Raw genomic sequence first — 10,748 nt, forward strand, 5'->3', positions numbered from 1 at the left:
GAATTAATTTACTAAGCAGACACTTGTAAAAGTTGCCACTTTTAGAATTTAAAACTGTAATGATTTTAATAGCCAAACACTGTTTTCGCTATTTAAACCCTTGCTGTTTTACATTTGGGCTTAAACAGGTCAAGAAGTGGCAACTTATCAGGACTTCACAGAAGTTGGGGGTAGAATACCACACTGTGAGATACTACACTTTAAGTACATAGTTAATGTCTATTTTATGTAATGAGCCCCTATATCATGGTATTATTTATTGGTTTGTTAGATGCAAACACTTGTATTTTAATTCTTGGTATTTTAAATCTGAATGCCAAATTGTTTCCTTACAAATATTTAAAATGCCCGCTCTAATATATATTGTAGACGCCTGCACATCTTATTACCATTTGCCATGAATGTGCGCTGTACATCGCAAAACACTGCATCCCATAAGAGAAAACAATACACCCACACATTATCTGAGTTCCAAAGCTCATTGATGTATATATTTGTTATTAAAAGGATATGTATTCAATATATCACAATGTACAGTATACACATAATTATAATTATTACAATTTATACAGTAAGCAGTTAATACATACAGTTACATACAGCTACAGGCCAGCATACAATACCATTATCTTTCTCATATAAATTTGTCTCTCCATATCACTCTCTCTCTCTCTGTAAAATCATGCAGGAACTGGTGTAGAAGCAACTCCATCATCCTCTGAGACAAAACAGCAACTGACTCCTGTGTGATCAGCAATGTGTTATCTAGTTTTTGGGGGAGGGGACTTTCTCATTCATGATGAGTCACTAGTCTATTCATGTACTGTACAGGTTCAGCCTTGGGGACGTCCAAAGGGCTGGCCTGAGCTTCCTGTCCACTACCTGTTTGGAATATCTATTGTTCTAATAAAAGTGATTTTACCTTTCATACATTTAATCATAACTATTTGTTGCAATGTCCTACAACTTAATAACCAGTATCAAATGAATCTACACATTAATCTGGTTGCTTTAATACCAAATATGACAGGTGTATCTGGTTTCGTTCAAATAATACACATATATGACATTACTTCATTATATAATTTTAAATCATCATGATGTCTGGCGCTTGATATTATAATTATGTACTGCATGAAATAAGTGTCGAATCCATCTCTATGGCATGTCCGTGTGAATGCGTGTGTTACCATATATTGCTGTGCTCGCTGCGCGTATTTGCAAGTATAGCGACTGATAATGTGTGTAGTTTGTATGTTCTTTTTATGTAATATTTTTGACTTCAACAGAAAATACAACTAGAATAAGTGACCCATTTTTGCCAAATGTCACTGCAATGTAAATTGTCTGCAATCCATAACTGTCCACATTACTCGTATGCCAGTGTAGATCATCTTTCTCTAACGTCCTAGTGGATACTGGGGAAGGTACTTAGTACTGTGGGGTATAGAGCGATCCGCAGGAGCCACTGGCACTTTAAGAGATCTTTAGTGTGTGCTGGCTTCTCCCTCTATGCCCCTCCCCAGACCCAGTTTAGAAAAATGTGCTCAAGGAGCCTGGGTGCACATTACAGCTCTCCAGAGAGTTTTCTTCAGAGATTTCTTTTAGTTTACTTTTTTACAGGTATACTGGTTGGGAAAAAGTTGCCCTCCTGTGGAGTTCAGTCTTAGCCGGTTTCTACTTTTCCTGCAAGCAGGAGTGGATTTGGGCCTACGTTTGGGCTCTATCAAGGTTCAGATTTCGTCTCTCTCCATCTGCTTCCAGAAACAATTGGCGTTGTTGCAGGAGGTGCAGACCTTTTTGAAAGCAGTAATCCACATACAGCCACCTTTTTGTTCCTCCCACAGCTTTGTGGGATCTCTATGGTTTTGGCTTTTCTCCAGTCGGACTGGTTTGAGCCTTTGAATAAGATATACTTGAAATATCTGACATGGAAGACTGTCATGTTGCTGGCATTAGCTTCCGCCAGACGTGTTTCAGAATTGGGGGCATTATCCTATAAGAGCCCGTATCTCATTTTTCATGAGGATAGGGCAGAGCTTAGAACTCGGCAGAAGTTTTTACCAAAGGTGGTGTCTGCTTTCCATATAAATCAACCTATTGTTCCAGTTTTGTCCGACCCCTCTGTTGCCCCACGGTCCTTGGACGTGGTGAGGGCGTTGAGAATTTATGTTAATAGGACTGCTCGTTATAGGAAATCTGACTCATTGTTTGTCCTGTATGATGCGACCAAAATTGGTCGGCCTGCTTCTAAGCAGTCTATTGCTCGTTGGATCAGGTTGACTATCCAGCAAGCTTACACTTCGGCAGCACTGCCGCTGCCGACTTCTATTCAGGCCCACTCCACAAGGTTGGTGGGCTCTTCCTGGACAGCTGCTCGGGGTGTCTTGGCTTACAGTTGTGTTGAGCGGCTACTTTGTCTTTTTCTAACACATTTGTAAAATTTTATCGGTTCGATACCTTGGCCAGGGATGACCTAAAGTTTGGCCAGGTGGTTTTGCAAGGGTCTCGGCACTCTCCCACTCGTTCTGGGAGCTTTGGGACTTCCCCACAAAGTACCTTACCCAGTATCCACTAGGACGTTAGAAAAAATAGGAATTTGATACCTACTGGTAATTCCTTTTCTCGTAGTCTGTAGTGGATACTGGGTGCCCGCCTCAGTGCTTTGTGCCTGTTTACTGTTAACAGTAATTTGGTTGAGACTGCGATGCGGTCCCTGTTTAGAGTCTGGTTAGCGTTGCTATCCTGATTATGTAAGATCATTGCTTTCCTTGTTATGGTTAGCTATGCTGTTACGCATATTGTTACTATTATTGTTATAATGTTGTGTGTCGGTGCGTTACCACACCTATATCCTTCCCTTGAAGTATGTCCGTCTCCTATGGCACAGTTTTCCTAGACTAGGTCTGGGGAGGGGCATAGAGGGAGGAGCCAGCACACACTAAAGATCTCTTAAAGTGCCAGTGGCTCCTGCGGACCGCTCTATACCCCACAGTACTAAGTACCTTCCCTAGTATCCACTACGGACTACGAGAAAAGGAATTACCGGTAGGTATCCAAATCCTATTTTCGTATTGCCAGCGACATTATGAGGAAAACCACCTGTGCTCTTTGCTTGGACCTGCATAGTGAGAGAATGTTAAACACAAACATTTCAATTGACCTTTTACATACTCTTCCATTAGTAACCGCATGGGCGTACCTATAGTGGAGGCAAGCAATGCCACTGCTAGGGGGCCCAGAGGCTTAGGGCTTAGGAGTGGACCCAGGTTATAAAGTTACATACCAATTTCTCAGATTTATCTGCTAAGCAATTGATCCATTGCCAAGCCTGAATTGTGACATTAAATTGTCTGTGAGTGGTGTGTGTAGTGGATGTCATAATGGTAAGGGGGCACTGTAATGTGGCAGGATTTAAACTGGATGCGTTGTAATGTGGCACAATATGAACTGGAGGGCACTGTAATGTGTCATAATCTGACCTGCTCATTGTAATGTGGAGGGCACTATAATGTTACATAATAAAAACTGGGGCACTGTAATGTGGCACAATATGAACTGGGGCACTGTAACGTGGCATAATTTGAACAGGGGATACTGTGTGGCATAATGTGTACTGGCAGCTCTACAATGCAACATAATGTAAACTAGGGAACTACGATGGTTCATAAATTAAACTAGGGCACATCTATGGGGCATAATATTAACTAGGGCACTACCTTGGATCAGAAAATAAACTAAAGCACTATTTTGGGATATTAAATGAATAACTGCCGCGGAAAGGCTACGTCCCCTGAGTAACAGTAGCAGGGGCTATCTATATTTTTAAGTTACTAAAATGTTGCTGATTACAGTTTGTCTTTCTTATTTGTATATTGGAGAAACTGGTCCTGGAGATGCCATCTGAACAGACATGGGGGGGATAAAATTGTCGGCGACTGGTTCATGTGGCTGAATTGACTCGTCTCACTCTGCTTCACCTTACAGTGGCGGGATCTTGCCACAGTGTAGTGAGCATTTTTTTGCAAATTGGGCTGCCTTTTGCCAGTGTTTAAACGCTGCGGCAATGCAGTTTGCCCATTTAGCCCACTATTGCATTGCCCCCAGTGAGTAAAATTAAAACAAAAATCTGAAAGTAAACCAAATATTCAAAAGCTGGTATACTGTAAGAGATATGTATGCTTTTTATATGCTATGTATAGGGAATGGTGATGGGAGTGTTAACATTTGAAACCTGGTTTGGTGCATGTTTGAAAGTGATTTTCACATGTTTGTATATTTTTCACATGTTTGTATATGGGATGTCATATGTATTATTTTCCAAGATTAATTTTTATTAGTTTTCAAATAAATTGGGAGGGGGGATTATTACAGAAATAAAAAAGGGAGGGGGAAGGGAGCAGACATTGCATTATAACAGAACAGACAAATGGTGTTCTTAGCAGTATTCATGAGGGACAATTATGTTTAGTATACAACGGATGTCATCTCCCAAGGGAGATACCATATCAGGGAGTAACAAAGGCGGACTGTCCCCAAATTGGCGATTCAAAGTATTCTGGTTGGCCTCTCCGAAGCATGGGTTTTACTACAAACAGGGATGGTATGACCAGGGACTTACAACTTCCAGTTTGGAAGTACACTATCAAGGTAGGGCAAATGGTTTCAAGGGGGGCGTGTCTTCCTATATTCACTCCATACCGCCCATTTTGTGGTTTGCTTGGCGTTTAAGTAAAAGTTACGCCCGCCATCTCAAATTCAAAATTAGACTGAACAGCGGCTTCAATAGCAGAAACCGTAGGTATCACCAGGGAGGGCCAATTGCGTGCTAATAGCGACTTTGTGGTGGCCAGAAAGTGGCCTAAGACATATCTAGTTTGATGAGGGAAATGCCTGGGAAAGAGGTGTAGTAGGGCTAGTGTAGGTTAGGGAGATAATGGAAAGCCCACGATCTTAGAAATGATGTCAAAAACTTGATACCATAGGGCCGAAACCGAAGGGCATAACCAAAACACGTGCATGAGCGTCCCAACGTTACCACATAAGCGCCAGCAATCATTGGAGGTAGTTGGCCATATGGAATGGAAGAGGGCCGGTGTGAGATATTGGCGATGTATTAATTTATAAAATTGTTCTATGTGTGATACACATTTAGACATATGAAAACAGGAGTCAAATATCAGACGCCATTCCTCCTCTGTCAGGACACTATTCAGGTCGGATTCCCACTTCACCTGAGACCTAAGTTTAACCTGAGATGGCGGGCAGTTGAGAAGGGCATACCATCTGGAGACTGTACCCTTGCGGTCAGTTCTCATAATCAAGGAGTGGATATATTTGGGGATCGGTAGTAATCTACCATGTGGCATAGTTACACTGCAGCCAGTGTCTGAGCTGAAGATATTTATAAAAGAGAGAACTTAGATTGCAGTTGGGCGTATGGCATTAAAGTACCCCCTTCCTTTACATCATGAAGAGTCCTAACTCCTTGGGAAACCCACAAGCGAAATGAAAGGTCTGGAACCAGACCCGCCACTCCTTCCAGTGGGAAATCTAGTGGGGGGAGAGAAATTTCCGGTAACAACCCTACCAAGGCCAGCCAAGATTTACGTGTGGACTGCACCACAGCCGATCTCAAAAATAAATTTGACCTCTCAGTAACGGGCATTCCCAAGACACTAGATAAAGGGAGAGAAGATAAGAGGCCCCTTTCCAAGGAGACCCATATTTTAGGAGTATCTGTCTCATTCCACGCTCCCATTGGGGCCAATATACATGCTATCTGATATAAATGTAAATCGGGGAAAGCTAAATCTCCCCTCGATTTCGTAAGTATAAAATTTTACGAGCTAGTCTTGGTTTTTTTCCTCTCCACACATCTGATTAGTACAGAATTAAATTTGGTCAGTAAGGCATTAGGCAATAGGATGGGGATAGTCCTAAATAGATAAAGCAGTTTGGGGAGCAGGACATTCTTCAAAGCTGCTATACGACCCAGCCATGATATGTTCTATAACATCCAGTCTTTCGTTATCATTGTTAGTTTGGTCAAAAAGGGGCGGGGGTAATTACAGCTAATAAGGTCCGAAACCTAAGTAGTTCAGGCAATCTACTTGCCAGGTATAGGTGTATTGAGACTTCAATTGATCGAGGAGGGTAACGGAGAAATTAATCGGGAGTGCTTCTGTTTAGAGACCAAGGAGTAGGCCTGCAAGACGTCATGGAGGGCCCGGAGAGAGTCATAAGGTTCGGCAATGGTGAGAAGGACATCATTCGCAAAGAGACATATCTTGTACATATGACCAAATAAAGCCGGACCTCTCACCCTGGGATTAATGCGGATAGAATCTGCCAGGGGTTCTATGGCCATTAGAATTTGTAAATATGGGAGAGAGCATACCATTTATAAATACTCTAGCTGAGGGGACAGAGTAGAGTGCATTAATTGAGGACAGAGCCCTACCAGAAATGCAGAATTTTATCAAAACTGCTTTCAAATAGCCCCAGTGTAATCTGTCGAACGCCTTCTCCGCATCTAATGAAAGTAACAAAAGAGGATCCACTGACTGAGAAGGCGTCCAACACATCTATAATCCTCCTGATGTTATCGGGAGCTTGGCGATTCCGAGCAAAGCCCACCTGGTCTTGGTTAATAAGGGATGGTAATAGCGGATTTAATCTATTAGCTATAACTTTTGCATAGATTTTAACGTCTGAATTTAAGAGCGCTATAGGGCGGTAGTTAGCATAACTGGGTTCTTACCAGGTTTGGGGAAAGCTACTATTCTGGCCTCCATTTCCGAGGGAACCGAGCCAGCTGATGTAGCCTCATCAGAAACCGTCTTTAAGACTGGAACCAGGGTATCTCTAAAACATTTAAAAAACCCGTTCGTGAAGCCATCTGGGCCAGCGGCTTTATCTGACGGGAGGCAATCAATAACTCGACTAATCTCCTCTAAGGTACAGGGGCGTTCCATCAATTGAAGGGATTGGGGATCTAAGCTGGGTAGGTTCAGTTTACTCAAAAAAGTGTCAATCTCAATACTAGTTGGTTGCGGGGTAGAAAGGTCCGAGCGAAGATTATATAGGGCTGAGTAGTACTCTGCGAAGGCATTGGCTATGTCCGAAGGGTCAGAAACTTTCAGGCCCTTGACATTAAAAACTTCTTTAATTCTTTCAGTTGCAAATTTGCCTCTCAGCTTCCTGGCTAACAATCGTCCCGCCCTATCCCCGTGGGTGTAGAATTTATATTTCAGCCTAAAGAGGTTCTTATGTACCTCTTTTAGGGTTAGGATATTCCATTCTTCCCTAACGCGAAGTAGTTCTCGATAGAGCGATTTATTATTGGGGGAGGATTTAAGTCTATGTTCCAAGTCTGTTAAGCGCGCTTCGACGTCATCTTGTTGCTTACGAACAGCTTTCGGTGTCGAGCTGCCGCTTGGATAACTGAGCCCCTAACTACAGCCTTTAATGAACACCAGTTGTTGAACACAGAAGTGTCAGCTGGATCATTACATTCTAGGTATGAGGATAAGGCTCGAGAGATACATGACTTGGCTTCTTTATCCGTGAGGAGGTGCTTGCCAAGGCGCCACGGTCGAGGGGAAGACTGATGGGAAGTCAAATCCCAACGTAATTTTAAGGCCGAATAGTCTGACCAAGGGACTTACAATATAGCGGCTCGTTTTATTTGTTGTAACGTTCATTTGTCTGACAGCGCCAAGTCAATCCTGGAGAATGATCCGTGGACTTGGGAATAGAAGGTGTAATCCCTACAGTTAGGATTCCGTGCCCTCCACACATCATACAGACCAAATTCATGTAATATGCGTCTAAATGATTGGGAGTGATCCCGGGATGGAAGGGTTTGCAGAGGTCGTCGGGTAGATGACTTATCTAAACGTGGGTCTAAGACCAAATTTAAATCTCCCAATATTAATAATGCTCCACTAAGGCAAGATTGGAGGGTAGCATAGAATTTCCGAATAAATGTGATTTGTTTGACATTAGGGACATAAACCACTGCTAATGTTACCGGTTTGTCATTCAACGTCCCAGTAAGAATCTGGTATCGGCCTTCAGCATCAGTGAATTTTTTATATAACACAAAATTACACGAGCGGGAAAATAAGAATGCCACTATAGCCTTTTTCTTAGGTCCGTTAGACGTGTAACAACTTGGGAAATTGTGGTTCGATAACCGAGGGGGGGAGGCCGCCATAAAGTGAGTTTCCTGTAAAGCAATCACTTGTGCTTTAAGTTTGGCAAAATGATATAAAGCAAGCCTCCGTTTATTTAAGGAGTTAAGCCCTTTAACATTAAGGGATATTACATTAACTATTTTGTAGGTAGAGTAGAGAATGCTGAAACAAAGGACTGATTGGAAGATGTGGACCGGAGAACACGTCTATTGGTAAACATGTACTATACACATTGCAATGTAAGGGGACAGAAAATGGCAAAAACAAAAGAAAAAGGGAGGGAGAAACAGGGAGGCACATAGAAGGCAGCGGCCAGAATTGCCACCCCATACACTCCAAAAACAAAGACTCTGCGGTCCAAATTAGGCCATAACTGTAGCGCCCGCACCTGTTGGGCTGATAGCATATTATTTAAATAGAATCATTTAGACCACGGGTCTGTTATAAACAACAATAGGGCAAACAGTAACATAGAACAATCCGTATGGAGGGAGAAAAAAACCATAAGAAACACCAGTGAACATAAACCTAATAGGTAGAGACAGGTAATTCAGCCATATAGCTGATTATCACACCTATCAGCATATAGAAAATAGTATGAACACATAACATATGTAGATAAAACATGCGAGTAGAATGCGCAGTATATGAAGTAAAGTAACAAAACAAACGACCGTAATGGACGTCATGGCTGAGCTACAGCGTCACTAACACACATGCCGCATTCCGCAATCACGGAGGACGAGTCTTGGTAGCCCAATCAGGGGAGATTTTATGATCTCTGGTCTTTACAGAAGAATCATCCTCCAAATTCCAGGAACGTAGAAGTTGGAAGCCGGCCGTTGGTGTGGAGACTACATTCGTGGCCCCATTCCTCCTGATGATTAGTTTAGTTGGGAATCCCCAGTGATAGGGAATATCAGCCTTCCTCAAAGCTTTGGTCACCAGGTAGAAGGAACGACGAGACGCCAACGTGGCAGCAGACAAATCACCGAATATCTGGAGATCACCAAGGATGTTTTTGAAGGAGTCTGACGGGCTGGCTGCACGAAGTACCATCTCTTTGACATGGTAATAAAGAAACCGCATTTAAGTGTCTCTTGGGGCATCTTTTGGGGCATTTTTGAATTTAGGGAGATGGTGAATTCGATCCAGTAGGAAGTCTGTTATTGTAACTGTCGGGAGTAATTTAGTAAATACGTCCGTAATGAACTCAAGCAGGTCAGTTGCCGCAACAGATTCTGGGATACCCCGTATTTTGATATTGTTCCTGCGCGATCTGTCCTCAAGGTCTCCAAGTTTAGCGCGGAGTTCAGTGATTTCCGACTGCATATCATCATGAAGGGTGATAAGCCCGTTTTGGGATGCAACCACTTCCAATTTGGTTTCCAACCGGACAGTGCGTTCACCTACTTCATCTATGGATTGTTGGCAAACCTGCAGCGCTGATCTGAAGTCTGCTGAAATATCCGCTTTAAAGGAAGCCAACAGCTGTTTCATTGATCCGATCGTTATCGGAGCATTATCTCCCATACCGCCTTGAGTAGTCTGAGTCATAGGAGAGGGCTCAAAGGGAGAGCTCAAAGCAGATAGCTTGTGGGTTTTTTCGGTAGAAGAAGTGCTTTTATTCGTACTCGGAGGAGAGTGTGGTTTAAAGAAATTAACAGGGGGGACTCCGGCCGGGTCCTTCTGTCATTTGGGCGGCATTATCACAGGTAGTGTATGTGTTTATCAAATCACACTGGTGAACTATGTTGTATTGAAGCACACATGGGTAATTATGGAGGTAGGTAATAGGCGTTACATCAGAATGTTACTGTAAATATGATTTCGGAGCGGAAGGGGTGTAGTGAGTGTTCACATATGACATTGACGAGTCACCGGCATGGTGAAGCCTGCAGACATCAAGATCAGCAGCTGTTAAGATCAGCAGAATATTTTCAAGGTCATAAACTCAGCAGCTGTATAGGTGGAAATTCTCACGTATATAATAGGCAGTATAGATAATGGTGTAGTTGAGGCAAAATCCCCTGCTATTACTAGAAATATCCACCAGGTGGCAGCATAGTCTGATGTGGGGATCGTGTACCCCCGGTTTCTCAGTTATCTGTCCCACGCTGAACAAAGATGACCCGTGTGCTGTATGGTGCGGGAGATGCAGAGCAGTGGGTACTGAGGGAGGGGGGAGGGGGCCCAGCTGGAGCAGAGACTTATGCCCGCAAATACAGCCCCCCTCTCACCTCTCTTCCAATGGACACCGCTTCTTATCTGCTGTCTGTGGCCGGCTGTCCGGGGTACAGGTGCTGGGTCCAGGGCACTGGGAAGATCGTGGCCGTGGGCCGGAGATACACAGCCCCCCACCCCCGTATAGAAGCAGAGGGTACCCGGCCGCTGGGAAGCGCCGACCGGAAGTCGCGTTGTCCATCCTCCCGGTTACCGCTACACGGGATCCAGGCGGCGCCTTCCCCTGCCGCTGCGTCGCGGTCCTCAGCTCCCTCCTTCCAGGGTCAGGTAACGCTGGTTGCGGGAGGGTGCGCCGGCTAGCCG

Source organism: Pseudophryne corroboree, chromosome 1 (assembly GCF_028390025.1).
Source record: "Pseudophryne corroboree isolate aPseCor3 chromosome 1, aPseCor3.hap2, whole genome shotgun sequence".
NCBI classification, from domain to species: Eukaryota; Metazoa; Chordata; class Amphibia; order Anura; family Myobatrachidae; genus Pseudophryne; species Pseudophryne corroboree.